Below are 22,794 nucleotides of genomic sequence, written 5' to 3' on the forward strand. Positions count from 1 at the left end.
AAGGATAGAAAGGGAGGCAAGAGAGGAGGGGGAGTGGCATTTTTGATAAGGGATAGCATTACAGCTATGCTGAGGGAGGATATTCCCAGAAATAAATCCAGGGAAGTTATTTGGGTGGAACTGAGAAATAAGAAAGGGATGATCACATTATTGGGATTGTATTATAGACCCCCTCAATAGTCAGAGGGAAATTGAGAAACAAACTTGTAAGGAGATCTCAGCTATCTGTAAGAATAATAGGGTAGTTATGGTAGGGGATTTTAATTTTCCAAACATCGACTGGGACTGTTAAAGGTTTAGATGGAGAGGAATTTCTTAAGTGCGTACAAGACAATTTTCTGATTCAGTATGTGGATGTACCTACTAGAGAAGGTGCAAAATTTGACCTACTCTTGGGAAATAAGGCAGGGCAGGTGACTGGGGTGTAAGTGGGGGAGCACTTTGGAGCCAGCGACCATAATTCTATTCGTTTTAAAATAGTGATGGAAAAGGATAGACCAGATCTAAAAGTTGAAGTTCTAAATTGGAGAAAGGCCAATTTTGGTGGCATTAGGCAAGAACTTTTGAAAGCTGATTGGAGGCAGATGTTCGCAGGTAAAGGGACAGCTGGAAAATGGGAAATCTTCAGAAATGAGGTAACCAGAATCCAGAGAAAGTATATTCCTGTCAGGGTGAAAGGGAAGGCTGGTAGGTATAGGGAATGCTGGATGACTAAAGAAATTGAAGGTCTGGTTAAGAAAAAGAAGGAAGCATATGTCAGGTATAGACAGGATAGACCGAGTGAATCCTTATTCTGGATTAGTGGTGCCGGAAGAGCACAGCAGTTCAGGCAGCATCCAAGGAGCAGCTGCTACTTGGATGCTGCCTGAACTGCTGTGCTCTTCCAGCACCACTAATCCAGAATCTGGTTTCCAGCATCTGCAGTCATTGTTTTTACCACGAATGAATCCTTAGAAGAGTATAAAGAAAGTAGGAGTACACTTAAGAGGGAAATCAGGAGGGCAAAATGGGGACGTGAGATAGCTTTGGCAAATAGAATTAAGGAGAATCCAAAGGGTTTTTACAAATATATTAAGGACAAAAGGGTAACTAGGAAGAGAATAGGGCCTCTCAAAAATCAGCAAGGCGGCCTTTGTGTGGAGCCACAGAAAATGGAGGAGATACTAAATGAATATTTTGCATCAGTATTTACTGTGAAAAAGGATATGGAAGATATAGACTGTAGGGAAATAGATGGTGACATCTTGCAAAGTGTCCAGATTACAGAGGAGGAAATGCTGGATGTCTTGAAACACAATAAAGTGGATGAATCCCCAGGACCTGATCAGGTGTACCAGAGAACTCTGTGGGAAGCTAGAGAAGTGATTGCTGGGCCTCTTGCTGAGACATTTGTATCACTGATAGTCACAGGTGAGGTGCCAGAAGACTGGAGGTTGGAAAACATGGTGCCACTGTTTAAGAAGGCCGGTAAAGACAAGCCAGGGAACTATAGACCAGTGAGCCTGACCTCGGCGGTGGGCAAGTTGTTGGAGGGAATCCTGAGGGACAGGATGTACAAGTATTTGGAAAGGTAAGGACTGATTCGGGATAGTCAACATGGCTTTGTGCGTGGGAAATCGTGTCTCACAAACTTGATTGAGTTTTTTGAAGAAGTAATGAAGAAGATTGATGAGGGCAGAGCAGTAGGTGTGATCTATATGGACGTCAGTAAAGTGTTCAACAAGGTTCCCCATGGGAGACTGATTAGCAAGGTTAGATCTCATGGAATACAGGGAGAACTGCCATTTGGATACAGAACTGGCTCAAAGGTAGAAGACAGAGGGTGGTGGTGGAGGGTTGTTTTTCAGACTTGAGGCCTGTGACCAGTGGAGTGCCACAAGGATCGGTGTTGGGTCATCTACTTTTTGTCATTTACATAAATGATTTGGATGCGAGCATAAGAGGTACAGTTAGTAAGTTTGCAGATGACACCAAAATTGGAGGTGTAGTGGACAGTGAAGAGGGTTACCTCAGATTACAACAGGATCTTGACCAGATGGGCCAATGGGCTGAGAAATGGCAGATGGAGTTTAATTCAGATAAATGTGAGGTGCTGCATTTTGGGAAAGCAAATCTTAGCAGGACTTATACATTTAATGGTAAGGTCCTAAGGAGTGTTGCTGAACAAAGAGACCTTGGAGTGCAGGTTCGTAGCTCCTTGAAAGTGGAGTCACAGGTAGATAGGATAGTGAAGAAGGCATTTGGTATGCTTTCCTTTATTGGTCAGAGTACTGAGTTCAAGAGTTGGGATGTCATGTTGCAGCTGTACAGGACATTGTTTTGGCCATTGTTGGAATATTGCGTGCAATTCTGGTCTCCTTCCTATCAGAAAGATGTTGTGAAACATGAAAGGGTTCAGAAAAGATTTACAAGGATGTTGCCACGGTTGGAGGATCTGAGCTACAGGGAGAGGCTGAACAAGCTGGGGCTGTTTTCCCTGGAGCGTCAGAGGCTGAGAGGTGACCTTATAGAGGTTTACAAAATTATGAGGGGCATGAATAGGATAAATAGACAAAGTCTTTTCTCTGGGGTCGGGAGTCCAGAACTAGAGGGCATAGGTTTAAGGTGAGAGGGGAAAGATCTAAAAGAGACCTAAGGGGCAACTTTTTCACGAAGAGGATGGTACGTGTATGGAATGAGCTGCCAGAGGAAGTGGTGGAGGCTGGTACAGTTGCAACATTTAAGAGACATTTGGATGGGTATATGAATAGGAAGGGTTTGGAGGGATATGGGCAAGGTGCTGGCAGGTGGGACTAGATTGGGTTGGGATATCTGGTCAGCATGGACGGGTTGGACCAAAGGGTCTCTAAGTCTGCACTGTCAACAACTACTCAATCTACATCAGTCCCCTTTTCTAGTACTTGCCCCATAGCCTTGAATGTTATGGTATTCCACATGCTCAGGCAAGTGCTTTTTAAAGACTGTGAGGTTTCCTGCCTCAACCATCCTCCCATGCAGTGCACTCCAGACTCCCAGCAACTTCTCAGTGAAAACATTTTTCCTCAAATCCCCTTTACCTACCTTTTACCTTAATATTATACCCCTTATTGCTGAGCTTCAACTTAGGGGAACTGCTGCTTTCTATCAACCCTGTCCATTCCCCTCATAATCTTGTACAATTCAATCAGGTTCACCTCAGCTTTCTCTGCTCGAAAGCAAATAACTGGAGCATATCCAACTTCTCTTCATAACTAAATTGGTCCATCCCAGACAACATCTTCTGCATCCCATTCAGTGCAATCACATCTTTCCTACAGTGTGGTGACTGGAACTGTACACGGTACTGCAGCTGTGGCCCGACCAAAGTTCTGTACAGCTCCAACTTAACCTTGTGGCTCTTACAATCTCTGCCATGTCTGATAAAGGCAAGTGACGAGTGTGCCTTCTTAACTACCTCATTAATCTATTCTGCCACCTTCAGGGATGTGGACAAACACCTCAATGTCCGAGTGCTTGTCAGAGTTTCCTAGTGCACTGCCATTCATTGAGTACTCCCTTGTCTTGTTACTTTGTCCAAAGTGCGTCACCTCAGGACAATGCTTTTCAGGTTAAATTCCATCTGACCAATCCATCTATATCCTCTTGTAACCTAAGATCTTCTTCTTCACTGTCAACCACTCAACCAATCTTCATGTCATCTGCAAACTTATTTATCATCCCTCTCACATTTATACTCTATCATTTTATTTATCATGAACAATAAGCAACCCAGCAATGATTTGTGTGGAATGCTATTGGACAGTAAGCTCCAGTAAATAATCTCCGAAAGTACTAAAGATGCAATGCATTACTTTAAGATGTGTCATCATCCAGTTGCATATGCTAATATAGCCCTAAAACTCAAACAGAAATTGGTGGTAAAGCTCAGCAGATCTGGGACCATCTGTGGAGAGAAATCAGAGTTAATGTTTGAGTGATCTTTCCCCAGAACTGATGGTAGCTAGGAAAAGGTTTTTTTTTAATGCAGAAGATAGGGTGAGGGAGGGGGGTAAGGAGTAAATGACGGGTGGGGATAGGGCCCAAAGAGAGAGAGAAGAACAGTTGGACAGGCAAACGAGTGGATAATGATCAGCCCTAAAATTCAGTCTGGTCAATTCTATTCACATTGATCGAGTAAACTCAATGTTTATCAGTCAGTACACACCCCAACCCAGAATTTCAAATGAACCAACAATTCAGTCTCCTTTCAATAAGTAGGAGACAGAGGGTGGTGGTGGAGGGTTGCTTTCAGACTGGAGGCGTTTGACCAGTGGTGTGCCACAAGGATCGATGCTGGGTCTGCTGCTTTTTCTCATTTATATAAATGATTTGGATGTGAACATAGGAGGTGTGGCTGTATGTTTGCAGATAATACCAAAATTGGAGGTGTAATGCACAGTGAAGAAGGTTACCTCAGAGTTCAGTGGGACATTGATCAGATGGGCCAATGGGCTGTACATGGCAGATGGAACTTACTTTAATGTGAGATGCTGCATTTTGGAAAGGCAAATCAGGGCAGGACTTATACATTTAATTAGGCACTGCAGATTAGAGTGGTGCTGGAAAAGCACAGCTGCTCAGGCAGCATCCAAAGAGCAGGAAAATCGATGTTTCAAGCAAAAGCTCTTCAAACGTTGATTTTCCTGCTCCTTGGATGCTGCCTGACCTGCTGTGCTTTTCCAGCACCACTCTAATCTTGATTTATACACTTTATTGTAAGATCCTGGGGTGTCTTGCTGAACAAAGAAACCTTGGAGTGCAAGTTCATACTTCCTTGAAAGTGGAGTCGCAGATAAACAGGCTAGTGGAGTAAACATTTGGTATGCTTGCCTTTATTGGTCAGAGCATTGGGTTTAGGAGTTGCAAGGTCATGTTGTAGCTGTACAGGACATAGGATTTCAATTGTGGCTGAACCAAAGCGCAATTCTGGGCTCTGCTGTAGGAAGGATATTGTGAAAAGACTTACAAGGATGTTGCCAGGTTTGGAGGGTTTGAGATATATGGAGAGGCTGAACAGGTTGGGCTATTTTCCATGGAGCATTGGAGGCTGATGGGTAACTTTATAAAGGTTTATAAAATCATGGGAGGCATGAATAGGGTAAATAGATATGGTTTATGTGCAGGAGGGTTTAAGTTCAAAGCAGACTATGAAAGAAGCAAAAATGAATGATAACTCAGGAGATATTAGAAATGTTGTGAATCATGATGGTAAGAAAGCTAACATAAAGGCACTTTATCTATTGCTCGTAGCATTTGTAACAAGGTTGATGAGTTAAAGGCACAAATCAGTTTGAAAACAAATAAGATTTCAGAATGGTCATGACTGGGAATTAAATATCCAGGGAGACCAGACTATTCAGAAGGACAGACAGGAATGCAAGGGAGGTGGTGTAGCTCTGATATTCAAGGATAACATCAGGGCTGAGAGATGATATAGGATCAATGGAGCATGCGGTTGAATCCATTTGGGTGGAAATTAGGAATTCCAAGAAGAAGAAGTCACTGATAGGTGTAGTCTATAGGCCAGCAAATAATAACATAACATTGGGCAGGCAATAAACAAGGAAATAACTAATGCCTGCAAAAATGGTACAGCCATTATCATGGAGGATTTTAATCTGCATGTAGATTGGTTGAACTAGCTCGGTCAGGGTAGCCTTGAGGAGCAGTTCTTTGAGTGTATCTGTGATAGTTTTCTTGAACAGTAAGGAATGGAACCAATGAGGGAGCAAGCTATCCTTGATCTGGTCCTGTGTAATGAGACAGGAATAATTAATGACCTCATAGTCAGGGATCCTCTTGGAAGGAGGAATCACAGTATGGTTGAATTTAAAATACAGCTGGATAGTGTGAATATAAAATCCAATATCAGGGTCCTGTGCTTGAATAAGGGGGACTATGATAGAATGAGGGAGGGCCTGACTAAAGTAGACTGGAAACAGAGACTTTATGGTGCTACAGTTGATGAGCAGTGGAGGACCTTCAAAGACATTTTTCAGTGCTCAGCAAAAGTATATTCCGGTGAGAAGGAAGGACTGTAAGAGGAAGGGTATCTAAGGAAATAAGGCAGGCTATCAAAGTGAAAGAGAGGCATAAAATGTGGCCAATAACAGCAGGAATCTACAAGTTTGGGAAAACTTTAAACGTCAACAGAAAGACAAGAAAGAACTATAAAGAAAAGTAAGGTAGAGTATGAGAAAGAACTAGCACAGAATAGAAGGACAGATCGCAGAAGTTTCTTTAAATATATAAAATGAAGAAGAGTGGCTAAAGTAAATGTTGGTCCTTCAGAGGATGAGAAGGGGCAGTTAATAAAGGGATATGATGAAATAGCTGAAGCATTGAACAGGTATTTTGCATCGGTCTTCACAGTGGAGGCTACTAATAACATGCCAGTAAGTGACAAAGAGATGAAGGTAGGTGAGGACCTGAAAACAATTATTAGATTAGATTACATTACAGTGTGGAAACAGGCCCTTCGGCCCAACAAGTCCACACCGACCCGCAACCCATCCATACCCTTACCTAACACAACAGGCAATTTAGCATGGCCAATTCACCCGACCTGCACATCTTTGGACTGTAGGAGGAATCCGGAGCACCCGGAGGAAACCCACGCAGACACGGGGAGAACGTGCAAACTCCACACAGTCAGTTGCCTGAGGCAGGAATTGAACCCGGGTCTCTGGCGCTGTGAGGCAGCAGTGCTAACCACTGTGCCACCGTGCTGCCCACCAACTATTATTACACAGGAGCTAGTGTTAGGTAAGCTAATTGAGCTAAGGACAGAAAAGTCTCCTGGCCCTGATGGAATGCATCCCAGGGTACTAATAGAAATGGTGGGAGAAATAGCAGGTGGACTGGCAGTAATTTTCCAAAATTTACTGGACTCTGGGGCAGTCCCAGCAGTTTGGAAAATAACAAATGTGATGCCACTGTTTAAAAAGGGAAGTAGAAAAAAGATGGGGAATTATAGACCAGTGAACTTAACCTCTGTCGGGTGGGGGGAAGAGACGCTTGAGCATCTTATCAAAGGAAGAAATAGCAGGGCATCTTGAAAGAAATTGTCCCATTGTACAAACGCAGCATGGGTTCATGAAGGGCAGGTCATGCTTCATAAATCTTTTGAAATTCTGTGAAGACATTTCAAGCAAGTTGGACAACGGGGACCCAATGGATGTGGTGTACCTAGATTTCCTTTGACATAGTGCCAAACATGAGGCTGCTGCATAAGATGAAGATACATGGTGTTCGGGGTAAAGTATTAGCATGGACAGAGGATTGGTTTCCTGACAAGAAGCAAGAGTGGGGATAAATGAGTACTATTCTGGCTGGCAATCAGTGACTAGTGGTGTGCCTCAGGGATCAGTATTGGGACCACAATTATTTATAATTTACATAGATGATTTGGAGTTGGGGACCACATGTATGGATGTCAAAATTTGCTGATGATACTAAGATGAGTGGCAGAGCAAAGTGTGCAGAGGACTGTGCAACTTTGCAGAGGAACATAGATACATTAAGTGAATCGGTGAAGATCTGGCAGATGGAACACAATGTTTGTAAATGTGAAGTGACACATTTTGGTCGGAGTAACAGCAAAATAGATTATTACTTGGATGGTAAAAAGTTGCAGTATGCTGATTTGCAGATGGACCTGGGAATCCTTGTGCAGGAATCGCAGAAGGTTTGTCTGCAGGTACAACAAGTTATTAGGAAGGCAAATGAAATTTTGTCCTTCATTGCTAAAGGGGTGAGAGGTAGTGTCACAGCTATAGAAGGTGCTGGTGAGGTCACACCTGGAGTATTGTATGCAGGTTTGGTCTCCTTACTTAAGAAAGGATGTACTGGCACTGGAGGGGGTGCAGAGGAGGTTCACTAGGTTGATTCCAAAGTTGAGGGGGTTGGCATATGAGGAGAGGCTGAGGGGGAATCTTATAGAAATATATAAAATTATAAAGGGAATCGATAAAATAGAAATAGATTGGATGTTTCCACTAATAGGTGAGACTAGGACAAGAGGGCGTGACCTCAAGATTAGAGGAAGCAGGCTTTGAACTGAGCTGAGATGGAACTTCTTCACCCAAAGGGTTGTTAATCTATGGAATTCCTTGCCCAGGGAACTAGTTGATGCTATTTCAGTAATCGCTTTTAAAGCTAAGGTAGATACTTTTATGAAAGAAATAAGAGAATTAAGGGATCTGGTGAAAATGTAAGTGGAACGGAGTCATGATCTAATTGAATAGCGGAGCAGGCTCAAAGGGCCAGACAGCCTATTCCTGCTCCTAGTTCTATGCTCTCATGTCTTTTCCCTGTGGTGGGAGAGTCCAGAACTAGTGACCATAGGTTTAAGGTGAGAGGGGAAAGATTTAAAAGGGATCCAAGGGGCAACGTTTTCACCTATGTGGTGGTGTGTGTATGGAATGAGCTGCCAAAAGTGGTGGAGGCTAGTACAATCACAACATTTAAAAGGCACCCGGATGCATATATGATTAGGAACTGTTTAGAAGGTTATGGGCCAGGTGCTGGCAAATGGGGCTAGATTTATTTAGGATATCTGGTCAGAATGGATGAGTTGGACTTAACGGTCTGTTTCTGTGTTGTATATCTCTATGTCCACATTCACTTCAGGAAACAATTTTTGTATTCTTGCATCATGGTAGTAACCCTCTGGGATGTACTCAAGGGGCATACAGCAAGGGAGGGGAATGCAAGCTCATCCACATTGGCAACCTTAGTGTACATACTGTGCTCGAAATAAAAGCAGCTTTCATTATAATTAAAATAAGAGAAGGTTAATGAGAGATGAGTGAGATTAATATTGAATTTTGTTCAGAAATATGGATTCAAGCTATGATTACAGGAGCAATGAACGTAGATGAATTATAACAGTAACAAACTTTCTTCTGAATACTGTATAGTATATCTTAATGTAGTTACATGTTAGAATTCACTGTAGAAGAGTTATATTCAATTTAAGACATTCATGAACTATTATGTTTAGTGAGATTTTGATAAAGCATGTGATAGATTTATTGTATTTTACGTATAATACATAGTTATGTCATAATCATACTTTTATATTATGTAAAACGTATGAGTGAAGAGTATTACAAATTTTAAAAATCACAAAGTATTAAGTTTCAGCACTTCCTGATTATTCACCAGCATTGTAAGTATTAGAAGCAGCAAATCATCTTTGAAAGGATTGAAAAATCCAATGATTTTTTTCACAATTTTTCACAATATACTTCTTGATTCCTTGAGAGATCACAAATCTGGCAATCTAATGCTTAAATATATTCAACAAATGAAACCAAAGAACAAAATTGGTGTTTTCAGGAGTATTTTACTGTTGGGCGTGAGTTTCACAGCAGTTATTTGTGGGTACCTAATCCAAATGTTGTGAGCCAGGATATTGAGTGTTGGCATGACACAAGCCATCTCACACACTCACAGAGTCCAATACAGTCCACACCAGTTTGGGTCATTAGCTAGTCATCAAGAGTGGGAATCTGATTTTATTTTCCCTCTCCCATGGAACTAGTCTGGTCAGCATTGCTTCTCCAATACTTCCTAGATTTCCCCACTGAACTTGGCACAGAAGCTGGAAATAAATCTGGAACTATTGGCAATATAACCAAAATGAGCTCAGCCAATTATAACATTGGATTAAACAATTATATGAAGACAAAAAGAGGCTAGTCTCTTTGAAGGATGTTAACCTAAAGTTTCTTAAACAAGTACATGGCCATTATTTCCAAATTTGTGCTGCTATGCTGCTTTTGCATTTTTTAAATGCATTGGGTGTCCGTTTTCATAAGTTACCGGATGCTCACATACAGTTGCAATGAGCAATTCTGAAGTGAAATAGTACAGTAACCAACACTTAGTGCAGCCTCCACACATGCCGATCAATGCATCAATACCTCTTCCAGCTTTGCCTCTCAGTTTTGGAAATTAGTTCAAAGTTTGGGAGAAGATTTGTAGCTCGGGTGCTCATTGTTGTGGTTCTGTTCGCCGAGCTGGGAATTTGTCTTGCAAACGTTTCGTCCCCTGTCTAGGTGACATCGTCAGTGCTTGGGAGCCTCCTGTGAAGCGCTTCTGTGCTGTTTCCTCCGGCATTTATAGTGGCCTGTCTCTGCCGCTTCCGGTTGTCAGTTCGAGCTGTCCACTGTAGTGGCCGGTATATTGGGTCCAGGTCAATGTGTTTGTTGATAGAGTCTGTGGATGAGTGCCATGCCTCTAGGAATTCCCTGGCTGTTCTCTGTTTGGCTTGCCCTATAATGGTAGTGTTGTCCCAGTCGAATTCATGTTGCTTGTCATCTGTGTGTGTGGCTACTAAGGATAGCTGGTCGTGTCGTTTCGTGGCTAGTTGGTGTTCGTGTATACGGATCGTTAACTGTCTTCCTGTTTGTCCGATGTAGTGTTTTGTGCAGTCCTTGCATGGGATTTTGTACACTACATTAGTTTTGCTCATGTTGGGTATCGGGTCCTTCGTTCTGGTAAGTTGTTGTCTGAGCGTGGCTGTTGGTTTGTGTGCTGTTATGAGTCCTAGTGGTCGCAGTAGTCTGGCTGTCAGTTCAGAAATGCTCCTGATGTATGGTAGTGTGGCTAGTCCTTTGGGTTGCGGCATGTCCTTGTTCCGTTGTCTCTCCCTTAGGCATCTGTTGATGAAATTGCGAGGGTATCCGTTTTTGGCGAATACTTTGTATAGGTGTCCCTCTTCCTCTTTTTGTAGTTCTGGTGTGCTGCAGTGTGTTGTGGCCCTTTTGAATAGTGTCTTGATGCAACTTCGTTTGCGTGTGTTGGGGTGGTTGCTTTCATAGTTTAGGACTTGGTCTGTGTGTGTGGCTTTCCTGTAAACCTTTGTGGTGAATTCTCCGTTCGGTGTTCTCTGTACCATCACGTCTAGGAATGGGAGTTGGTTGTCCTTTTCTTCCTTTAGTGAAATTAGTGACATGCATAGATCTCAGTGGTTCACACAGAAGAGAAACAGATAACGGGGAATATAGATATCAGCCTTTATTACATGGTGATCTTAGTGCAGAGATAAAGGAGTCTTACTTCAATCATATGGAAAACTGATGAAGCCACAACTTGATTATTGTACCCTTGGCTAAGGAAAGGGATCTTCATCATTAAGGGAGTGCAATGGAAGTTCACAAGACCTTTCCCTAGGATTTTGGGACTTTCATGTATAGAGTGATTGAGGAGACAGAGTCTGTATTCTCTAAAATTTAGAAAATGAGAAGAAGCTAACAAAATTCTTAAAGGAATAGATAAAGTAAATGCAGAAAGAATGTTTAACAATACAAACCCAATAGGCCATCTCTACGTTAGAATGAATCTATTACTCTGTTCATTCTGCTGAAAGCAAGTCATCCCCTGAATGAATCTTGCAGTTTCAATGCCAATTCATTGATTTTGCAGCACTACAGAAAATCAACAAGAGCCTCAGGCAGACAGAGTTCTCTCCGAATTCTATTTGGCCAACTAGGAGGAGGCAATTAGTGAATTCAGCTTGAATGCTAATAGTTCTAATTTGTGGACCTTTTTTCTGATTGAACTTTTAGTAGAATCTTTTTAACAAATCTGTTCAGATATCCTCTGTTACAGCTCTAGAACAGTCAAACCATGAATCTGGACCTCCTGGCTCAGATGTATGGACAAGACCACTACACCACAAGACCCCTTCAACCTTTTAGGAAGCAGATTGAAATTAACCAAAGTAATTCAAATTTTAATTTTAAGCAAAGTCTGAGGCCCAGAATGCAGAATGTTGAATTATCTTATTCCATCAGTCCTTCATTAAATTAATCCAAATGTAAATAACTCATAAAACATCTAAAATCATATCAGTTCAAGAGTGCATTTTGATCCAATTATCTGTTGTCAAGTACAATAAATTGTGTACATTTGTTTTCTGCCTGATTTCCGTTTCTGGCAGTAATTCCTTCCATTACTATGCTTTCTCCACAAGGCCACTCCCCTTACTTGTAAAACTGACTTGGACTGTAATAAAATGTAATTATAACATTACATTGATGTGCCAGCAGATGCTCATTAGTCACTAACAAAAGCTACGTTTTATTATTATGCACTTTGGCACAACAATTCTGTAAACTATTCAAAATGAAAAACAAATATTTCATTACATACTTCCAGGAGTTTTAAAACAAACAATAAATATTAAAGCCTTGAATTTCCATTATGCTCCTGCTGGTCATCATCACACATTAACTCCCAGAGCAAAGATGTAAACAGTCATTTACATAGTGTCTCCAAGCATTCCACATACTTACACAAAATTACAGTGAGAGAATAAAACATCCTTCAAAGGAATTCAGGATCAACATGTTTAATTGCCATTTTGAACACAGATTACTCTAATATTGTGCCCTTGGGTCTTAGTCTCTCCTACCAGTGAAAACATTCTTTAATATTACTTCATGCACACCATGCCTTGGGGTTAGACTTAGTGCACACCGAGGACAGAACTTTCCCAAACCAAACCAAAATAGAAAATGCCGGAGAAACTCACTAGGTCTGGCAGCATCTGTGGAGAGAAAGGTTAGTCCCTGGAATGACAAGAGTTGTCCTACGATCAGAAGCTGAGTAAAATCAGCCAATAGTTTCTGGAGTTTAGAAGAACGAAAGGTGAAATATATAAGGTTCTAAAGAGGTTTGACAGGGAGACACTGGGAGTTGTTTCCCCGACTGGGGAATCTGGAACATGGAGGTACCATCTCAGAACAAGGGGCCAATCATTTAAAACTGAGGAGGATTGTTGACATGCCTTTATTAATTATTCTTCAGGCTGAGATGGACAGATTGTTGGTCAGTCAGAAATCAAGGGATGGAGGCAGCAGGTGGAGACATAAAATTGAGGTTCTGATTGCTATTGAATAATGGAGTAGTCTACTCCTATTCCTGATAGTTATGTTCATATGTTTCACAGGCACTGCGTGTCTACCTACAGCACATGGACTGCAGCAATTCAAGAAAGCAGCTTACTCCCACTATCTCAACTGCGATTAAGGGTTTGTAATAAATGTCAGTCCAGACAGCAATATCCATGCGTTGTGAGGCCTTTAAAATTAAACTATGACCCCTAGCTCTCGATGCACTTACAAAAGAAAACATGCTTTCAACATCCATCTAGTCAAGACCCCTCAGGATCTTATATGTTTCAATTAAGTCACTTCTGGTACTTATAGAAGGATGTTAATGCAGTGGAAGCAGTTCAGAGAAGGTTTACCAGGCTAATATTTGGAATATTTAGACTGCCTTGTGAAGAAAATCTACAGAGGACAGGCCTATATCCTCTGGACATGACACGTTGTACAAAGGAAATATTTATTATTCCTTAAGAATAGAGAGAACAGAGGCTACAGTTTGCTTGCAATATATCAAGAAATCAAGTTAAGGAAGGTGAGAATTTTGCTTTACTGACCACGCATGAGCAACAATATCAGGGTCCACAACAGCCAATGCAGTACTTGTAATGATTATCAAGCTAAGCAAGCTAGAGAGCCACTGATGACACATAAAATCATGCAGAAAGCCAAATTTTCATTTCACAAGGCTGTTGCACCATTGCAGGAATTGAACATTGGAGTGCCAGTCAGGGTACAAACCTTCAAAGTTCTCAACTTGTCATCCCAAGTGATAGCTTTGGACCTGTATAAAACAGCTGTCACCACAGCTGTGTGTAGTAGAAGTGAATTAGCCACCATCGAATCTGCTTCCATTACGTTAGAAAGTAATTTTACAATTAGGAGTCACTGAAGAGATTCAATTGTGCTACCACACCACAGGCTAGTATCAAATAGGATTAATGCAAATGCTGTATTACTTTTATGATGTCTTATAACTTCTTCTGCACCATTGCCTACTAACCTAATTCTTTTAAATAAAAGTGAATTACAACATCTGTCAATCTTATGTCAAATTCTTTCCAATAATTTTGGTGTATCCAGATACCCTGTATATAAGATAGCACCAAGAGGCAATATTCAAACTTTTCACTGCGCTCATTCAAATGCACGTGACAATAAAGGCTATTCTATTCTATTCTAGAGTACAGGTAAAAGTCAAGCAACTTCTAAGAGTACACCAAAATTATAGTGGTTGGCATGGTGGCACAGTGGCTAGCACTGCTGCCTCACAGCACCAGAGATCCGGGTTCAATTCCCGCCTCAGTCTGTTCTTGTACTGGACTATGTTCTATGTTTTCTACACTTTCACACATAAAAACAAAAATACTTACATTTTTCTGCTGCACTTTTCCTCCTCAGAGGAAACTCACAGAAACTCTCTGTGTGGATATCTGTATAGTAATAACAGAATTTTGTCAAACACAAGCATTTTGTTGGGGGAGTTTAAAGTAAGTACATGTTTGGGCTCTGAGTTTTGTAGTTTTACACTTTTTTTCCCCTCAAGCCATTTCCAAAGCTACTTTTGTCCATTTTTTAGTCTCTCTTTGTTTTCCAAATAAACCAAACTCATGGGTTGATTTTGCCTAGATTTGTATGACAATAGTTATTTCTATCCTCCTCAAAAGGCAAGTTTTCTTTTCCTGTATTCTTCATAAGTTAAATTACCTGAATATTATTCCTATGCAGGCAGATAGGACCTGTTTAGAATGGCATCATGGTTAGTGCAGACATGATGGGCTGAAGAGTCTGTTCTTGTACTGGACTATGTTCTATGTTTTCTACACTTTCACACATAAAAACAAAAATACTTACACTTTTCTGCTGCACTTTTCCTCCTCAGAGGAAACTCACAGAAATTGCAGGCTCTGTTTAAAATGCATACTCTTGCACTCTATTTACCAAGATTTTAGGTACAATATACATATTACAAAAACAATCACTGTATTATTAGTTTTCGACATTGAGTTATTTCTCATTTGAAATGTTCGCTGTTTGCTGAGGTTGCATTGAACAAAAAGGGTTTTTTTCTGTATTACAGTCTAAATGAGGCTAAATCAAGTTACTCTGAAAATTGACCAGCATAACTGGTACTGACACATTACAAGTGAAAAAGATCTTTTGTGTTGGCATCCAATCCCAACTTTACATAACATACTGAAGAACCCAGGTGCTGAAGCTGTTTGGTTCAAGGATTCCATCAGGGTGATGATGGCATGGAGCAGGATGATAACTTCTATGTTCCACTATTCCTTATGCTAGAAGACCACATTTGGCTGAAAATGGGGCTGAAAGTCCTCCCAATGCTTACAATACATATACAGTTTAAATACAAGCAAGCGGGTTTTTTTTATTTTGGTTTCAATATATGTTGAAATAACAAATTTGATTTCAAGAGATACACAATAAAATGTTTTTGTTGTGAGATATATCAGAATTGTTTTGGTCAAATTCTGTGCTCTATCTGAGTCCAATAACAAGATAAAGGTAGACCACAGGGATTCTACGTAATGTCAGAAACGAAATATTACAGAAGATTTTTATTCAGTACGTGTCTAGTTCTGTTTACCATGAAATTTAACACTGTTGGATGCTTAAGAGTGCGTCTTGGTTTGCAAGGAGTGAGAGTCCATTTTGAAATAGCTTTAAATCAAATTCAGGAAAATAACTTGGGGCTGGAATCCCCAAGATCATGTAACATGTAAACGGTCAGAAAATTAACAATTGCAGCATGTTGATATACTAACATGGAAACAGCTACTTCAGTCCAACATATCCATGCTGACCAAGTTTCCAAAACTAAACTAGTTCCATTTGCCTGTGCCTGGCCCATATCCCTGTGAACCTTTCCTATTCATATACCTGTCCAAATGTCTTTTAAATATTGCAACTTCTGCTGGCAGTTCATTGCTCATACAAACCACCGTCTGTCTGAAAAAGTTCCCATCCGGTCCCTTTTAAATCTTTCTCCTGTCACCTTAAAAATATGTCCCCTAGTTTTGAACTCCCCTGCCCTAGGAAAAAGACCTTTGCTATTCATCTTATATTTGTCCCTCATGATTTTATAAGCCTCAATAAGGTCATCCCTATGCTCCAGTGAAAAAAAGTTATAAGCCTCTCTTGAAAACTCAAACCCTCCAGTCCTGGCAACAGCCTGGCAAATGTGTTCTGAACCTTCTCCAATTTAATAATATCCTTCCTATAGTGGGGTGACCAGAACTGTATACAGTACACACAAAGTAGTCTCAACAATGTACTGTACAACCTCAACATTATGTCCCAATTGCTACACTCAATGGTCTGAGCATTGAAGGCAATCATGCTCACTGCTTTCTTAACCACCTGTGGCACAAGGTTTCAAAGAACTATGTGTCTCGATGCCTAGGTCTCTCTGTTTGGCAACACTACCCAGGTCCCTACCATTAACTGTGTAAGTCCTGCCCTTGTTTGTTTTACTAAACTGCAATACCTTGCCTTTATCCAAATTAAACTCCATTTGCAACTCCTCAGCCCATTGACCCAATTAATCAAGACCCCTTCGTAATCTCAGAGAACCTTCACTTTGACCATACCACCAATTTTTGTGTCACCTACACACTTACTAATCATGCCTTCTACATGCTCATCTAAATCATTTATGTGAATGACAATCAAGTGAACCCAGCGCTGATCCCTGCAGAACACTGCTTGTCCCAGGCTTCCAGTCCGAAAATCAACCCTGCACCACAACCCTGTTTCAAATCTCAAGCCAATTTTATATTCAGTTGGCAACCTCTCCCTGATCCATTATGATCGAACTTTACTAATTAGTCTACCATGCAGAACATTGTCAAAAGTTTTACTAAAGTCCATACAAACAATGTCTGCTGCTCTGCCCTCGATCTTTTTGGTTACATCCTCAAAAGACTCAATCAAGTTTGTGAGACATGATTTCCCTCGCACAAAGCCATCCTGACTATCCCTAATCAGTCCTTGCTGCTCCAAGTACATGTCAATCCTATCTCTCAGAATCCTCTCCTACAACTTGCCCACTGCTGTCAGACTCAACAGTCTATAGCACTGAACTGTCTCTATTTCATTAGATGAGGGAAGGTGGGGAATTGGAAACTGATGATCTAATGCAAACATTATTACCAGTCCGTTTGCTGCACTTCTAAATTTGCCACATGGTTTACTCTAAATCTACATCACATGAGCAGTTGTACACAGCACAGCACTGTCCCGAAAAGTAAGACTAAAAATGCTGCAATTGACTAATGTAATCATTTTCATGCATTCTATTTTAATCAGCTGTAAACAGTTGAACATTGCTATTTAGTGACCAAAAAACTTGAGTTGACTTGCAAAGTTAGTACAGTACCTTCGTCATCTTCGAAGGGAATCAATTTGTTCACCTATACAAGTAGAAACACGAACAAGGAGTACTCACACGATAAAACAATTTTGAAAATGTGAGCAAACTGTGAATGATGAGGATTCCAGCAATCCCGAAAACACAGTCGTAGTGCCACAGATAACAGTCGTAATTCTTGCGACAACACACTAGAGAAATGAATCGATTCTACTCGTGTAGGGAAATTCCACTTTTGTGGAAAAGAAACTGGGCAATCTGAACGACCAATGCTTAGTTCTCAAGCCAGTGCAATTCTGTGTTGGCTCTTCCACATCTCGCTTCCTAATTTGCAGCAGATTTTCGACTCCGGAAACTCCTACAGCCCTTGACTGACAGACTTGGCCCTTCTTGAAGCTGTGCCTCAGAACTGTAGCGAGTTGAGGAAAATCATTTCTTGTTTTTCACTCATGGGACGTGGGCGTCGCTGGCTGGCCAGTATTTATTGCCCGTCCCTCGATTATGTGGATGGAAGGACTGGTAATGATGTTCAGTGCGAAGGACGGGAATGGGCACACCCTTTACGGGAGCAAAATCTAAATCTCTGTTGCAAAAGTTTTCAATTCTCATATTGCAAATTTGTCCACGAACGCTCAGACAAGAATAAAGTAAATCACAGAAAATGGCCAGAAGCAACTGTTATTTTCCTGGACACATTACTCTCCCACCTTGCACGTGTACGTCCCTGAGACTATAAATGTCAATGCCTGAGATTCTCTTCTCTCTAACGCCAACATGTACGGACCCTCTCACTAAGTTGTGTTCAGGCTTCGCTCTCCATTCCGCGGACAAAGGGGGTTCTACGTGGAATGTGAACTTTTTTTCCAAATGCCAGGGTTTGTTCCCTGTGATTATCTCGCGGTACTGCCCCAGCTCCTAAACTGTTTCCAGAACCCGATTGCCTGGCACTGAACTTTTGTCACCTTTGCTCCGCGTGAACGTTACGCTGTATTTCATGTGATCGAACCACTACCCACCCACCCCCTAGTTGTGTTCGCAGGAGTTTTCCTCACTTTGATGGTGCTGCTTCCCTACTTTGCCCGAACAGCTTCCTGCTTGGACATCCCCCCCCCCCCCGTCTATAGGTCACAACACACACTATTCTCGGGTTTCTTGGAAAACGAATTTTCGTTTCTCTTTTCTCTATTCGTCAAAGTTGTCTTGCTTTCGCTTTTCACGTGTCTCAATCCTGTCTTTCTCGTCCCTCCCATGTGAAATCACCTTTACAAACGCCATCAACGGTATCAAAAACAACGCCTGCAAGATCCCGGCTTGACTACAGTAATTTTTATGCTCGATAGACATCAATTCATCCGAAATCGTGCTGGCCCGTGCTGATCACGGAGCGTAAGCTTCTAGGATAAAACTCATCCTTTAGTTCAAAAGCCTTTCTCACTCTGTAAAAAAGAATAACTATCCAAGAACGCAGTGTTGCTCTATGACCTTGTCTACCTACAGCCTCATCAATGGTGAATTGATGCCAGTGATCTATTCCCATAAGCTCCTTTAAAAGTCTCCCTCTGTTGACTTGAGACTTCAGTCACATCCTAATGTCGCTTTTACTGTCACTATGTTGTTGATCGTGCACAGAATCATATAGTAGAGAATCGGGATTAGTGGTGGTGGAAGAGCACAGCAGTTCAGGTAGCATCCGAGGAGCAGTAAAATCGACGTTTCAGGCAAAACGCCTTCAGCAAGAATAAAGGCAGAGAGCCTGAAGCATGGAGAGATAAGCTAGAGGAGGGTGGGGAGAAAGTAGCATAGAGTACAGTAGAGTCATGGGAACAGTGCTGAGCTGGAGGTTTGGAACTGGGGTGAGGTGGGGGAAGGGGAAATGAGGAAACTGTTGAAGTCCACATTGATGCCCCGGGGTTGAAGTGGTCTGAGGCAGAAGATGAGGCGTTCTTCCACGAGGCAGCTGGGGGTGAGGGAGGGGTAGTGAAGGAGGCCCAGGACCTCCATGCCCTCAGCAGAGTGGGAGGAGGAGTTGAAATGTTGGGCCACAGGGCGGTATGGTTGATTGGTGCGGGTGTCCCAGAGATGTTCCCTAAAGCACTCTGCTAGGAGGCGTCCAGTCTCCCCAAGGTACAGGAGACCCCATCGGGAGCAACAGATACAATAAATGACATTAGGGAGGTGGTGTGGGTGCTGATTTTGCAGTCCCTGCAGTGGCAGTGGAAGGTGCCAGGATGGGAGGGTGGGTTGTAGGGGGCGTGGACCTGACCAGGTAGTCACGGAGTGAACAGTCTTTGTGGAAGGTGGAAAGGGGTGGGGAGGGAAATATATCCCTGGTGGTGGGGTATTTTTGGAGGTGGCAGAAATGTCGACAGATGATTTGGTTTATGCGAAGGTCGGTAGGGTGGAAGGTGAGCCACCTTGTGCTCCTGCGAGGTGGTTGAGCAATTCATCAACTTCACCAACACATTCCACCCTGACCTTAAATTTACCTGGTCCATCTCTGACCCACCCTCCCCTTCCTGGACCTCTCCATCTCCATTAATGGCGACCGACTTGACACCAACATTTTTTACAAACCCACTGACTCCCACAGCTACCTAGAGTACACCTCTTCCCACCTTACCTCTTGCAGAAATGCCATCCAGTATTCCCAATTCCTCTGCCTCCGCCGTATCTGCTCCCAGGAGGACCAGTTCCACCACAGAACACACCAGATAGCCTCCTTTAGACACCGCAATTTCCCTTCCCACGTGGTTAAAGATGCCCTCCAACGCACCTCGCCCACATCCCGCACCTCCGCCCTCAGACCCCACCCCTCCAACCATAACAAGGTCAGAACGCCCCTGGTGCTCACCTTCCACCCTACCAACTTTCGCATAAACCAAATCATCCGTCGACATTTCCACCACCTCCAAAAAGACCCCACCAGCAGGGGTATATTTCCCTCCGCAAGGTCTGTTCCCTCCGTGACTACCTGGTCAGGTCCATGCCCCCCCTACAACCCACCCTCCCATCCTGGCACCTTTCCCTGCCACCGCAGGAACTGCAAAACCTGTGCCCACACCTCCTCCCTCACCTCTATCCAAGGCCCTAAAGGAGCCTTCCACATCCAAAGTTTTACCCGCCTAGAAACTAATATAATTTATTGTATCCGTTGCTCCCGATGCGGTCCCCCTCTACCTTGGGGAGACTGGACGCCTCCTAGCAGAGCGCTTTAGGGAACATCTCCAGGACACCCGCACCAATCAACCACACCGCCCCAACATTTCAACTCCCCCTCCCACTCTGCTGAGGACATGGAGGTCCTGGGCCTCCTTCACTGCCGCTCCCTCACCACCAGACACCTGGCGGAAGAATGCCTCATCTTCCGCCTCGGACTACTTCAACCCCAGGGCATCAATGTGGACTTCAACAGCTTCCTCATTTCCCCTTCCCCCACCTCACCCCAATTCCAAACTTCCAGCTCAGCACTGTCCCCATGACTCGTCCTATATGCCTATCTTCTTTTCCATCTATCCACTCCACCCTCCTCCCTGACCTATCACCTTTATCCCCTCCCTCACTCACCCACTGTACTCTATGCTACTTTCTCCCCACCCCCACCCTCCTCTAGCTTATCTCTCCACGCTTCAGGCACTCTGCCTATATTTCTGATGAAGGGCTTTTGCCCGAAACGTCAATTTTACTGCTCCTCGGATGCTGCCTGAACTGCTGTGCTCTTCCAGCACCACTAATCCAGAATCTGCAGTCATTGTTTTTAATTAGCAGAGAGTCAGACCCTTCCTTTCATCTTGTCCATGACAACCAAAGTTTCCTGAACTAAACTAGTCCCATTCGCCTGTGTTTAGTTCACAGCCCTCTTCATGTAGCGCTCGGATTTGTTTTGCCAAAATGCAACACCTCATATTAAACGACTTCTGCCACTCCTCAGCCCATTGGTCCGACTGATCCCAATCCCTGTTGCATTCTTAGATAACCTCCTTCATTATCCACTTGTACCACCAATTCTCCTTTTAAAAGGGGCTACGTAAACACACAGTTGCTACTATTGAAGTAAATGGACTAGTTTGCTCATCAAAACTTTCCCCAATTGTACTAGTTGGCTGCAAGAACTCAGTCTCCAAACCACTTCAAATCCCATGTTTCGATTTTCATTTCAAAGTCCCAATAAATCTGCCTGTCTCCAGCAATGCATTTCAAATGTAACCACATACCATGCAGAACACTTATTCTTGTGTTAACACTTTTTGTTTTGTGGATCACCTGGTGCCCTTTGATTCTATCCTTCTGCCAACTTGAATAGTTTCTATCTGTGCTGCCTAGGTACCCCAGGCTTTTGAAAATCTCATCAAATTTTCTTTGCCACTCTCTCAGAAGTTCCTCAGCCCTGGAACTATGCTCATGAATGTAACATATTATTTAGCAATCAGAATTATATACTAATTACAGATGTGTTAGGGATCATATTGCAAACTTGCCAATGCAAAACATGACTTAGGTAGACCACATCTGACTTATGCAGACAGTCACTTTGTTCTGCCCTCAGCTGAATCAATTATGGAAAAATACATGAACAAAAAAGTGCAAATAATTCAGATCAAATATTGTTACTGTACTTTATTAAACAGCAAGGTAATGTTAAACTCAGAATCCCTACAGTATAAAAAGACCATCTGGCCTATTGAGTCCTCCCCCACCCTCTGAAGAGCAGCCCATCCAGAACACCCTCCCGGGGCAGCAAGTATTTGGGGTACTGAATGCACTGCCTGGAATTGTGGTGGAGGCATTTTCAATTGAGGCATGCATGAGGGTATTGGTTTTTTAATACAAAAATTCACTTGTGGGACATGGGTATTGCTGGTTGGCTAGCATTTATTGCCCTTCCCTAGATTATTTGGATAGAAATAGCACACAAGGATTGGGTGGAGGACAGGGAGGTGATTGGCACTAGGTAACAAGCCCTTCCTGCTGAAGGGCTCCGGCTGAAACGTCAATTTTCCTGCTCCTTGGATACTGTCTGGCTTGCTGTGCTTTCCCAGCAACATACTCTCAAATCTGATCTCCATCATCTGCAGACCTCACTGTCTCCTAGGTAACGATACTCATTTTGAAGAGCTGGTGCAGGAAGAATGGGCCAAATGGCCTGTTTCTGCATCATAGCAATTGTGATTTTCTAAATCAGAGCAACCTAGAAGTCTTTAGAAGCAGCTAATAGATAATTTCAGGAACAATTGGAAAAATTGAAATATCACATGACAGGTGACATATGGGCCCGGTTATTGTTCTAATTTGGTCAAGAGTAACACAGACAGCAAATTTGCTCTTGTTCTTTGGTGATATCATCTCTACTTCTGGGTCAGGAAGCCTGGATTCACATGTCACTTGCCCCAGACTCGGTTAATTAGCAAATATCTAAAACAGTAGCAGCAAAAATAAATAGAATAAGCAAAAGATAAAGTGAGGTGGAAACAGTTGAAAAAAATAGGAATT

At 42.4% G+C, this 22,794-nt stretch overlaps 1 protein-coding gene across 2 annotated transcripts in view; it reads right to left on the reverse strand.

The window, feature by feature from the left end:
• LOC140477446 (interleukin-6 receptor subunit beta-like) overlaps positions 1-17,584 on the reverse strand; it is an 86,049-nt gene extending 68,465 nt beyond the window's left edge. The window contains exons 1-2 of one of the 2 annotated variants that reach the window (XM_072571402.1): positions 17,386-17,584; positions 14,291-14,350 (exon numbers count right to left, since the gene is read on the reverse strand). The gene's annotated coding sequence lies outside the window, so the exon portion shown is untranslated. The remainder of the gene's footprint in view (positions 1-14,290; positions 14,351-17,385) is intronic. The other variant, XM_072571386.1, reaches the window with a different exon arrangement.
• Positions 17,585-22,794: the final 5,210 nt, after the last annotated feature.

Source organism: Chiloscyllium punctatum, chromosome 1 (assembly GCF_047496795.1).
Source record: "Chiloscyllium punctatum isolate Juve2018m chromosome 1, sChiPun1.3, whole genome shotgun sequence".
In the NCBI taxonomy this organism is placed as follows: domain Eukaryota; kingdom Metazoa; phylum Chordata; class Chondrichthyes; order Orectolobiformes; family Hemiscylliidae; genus Chiloscyllium; species Chiloscyllium punctatum.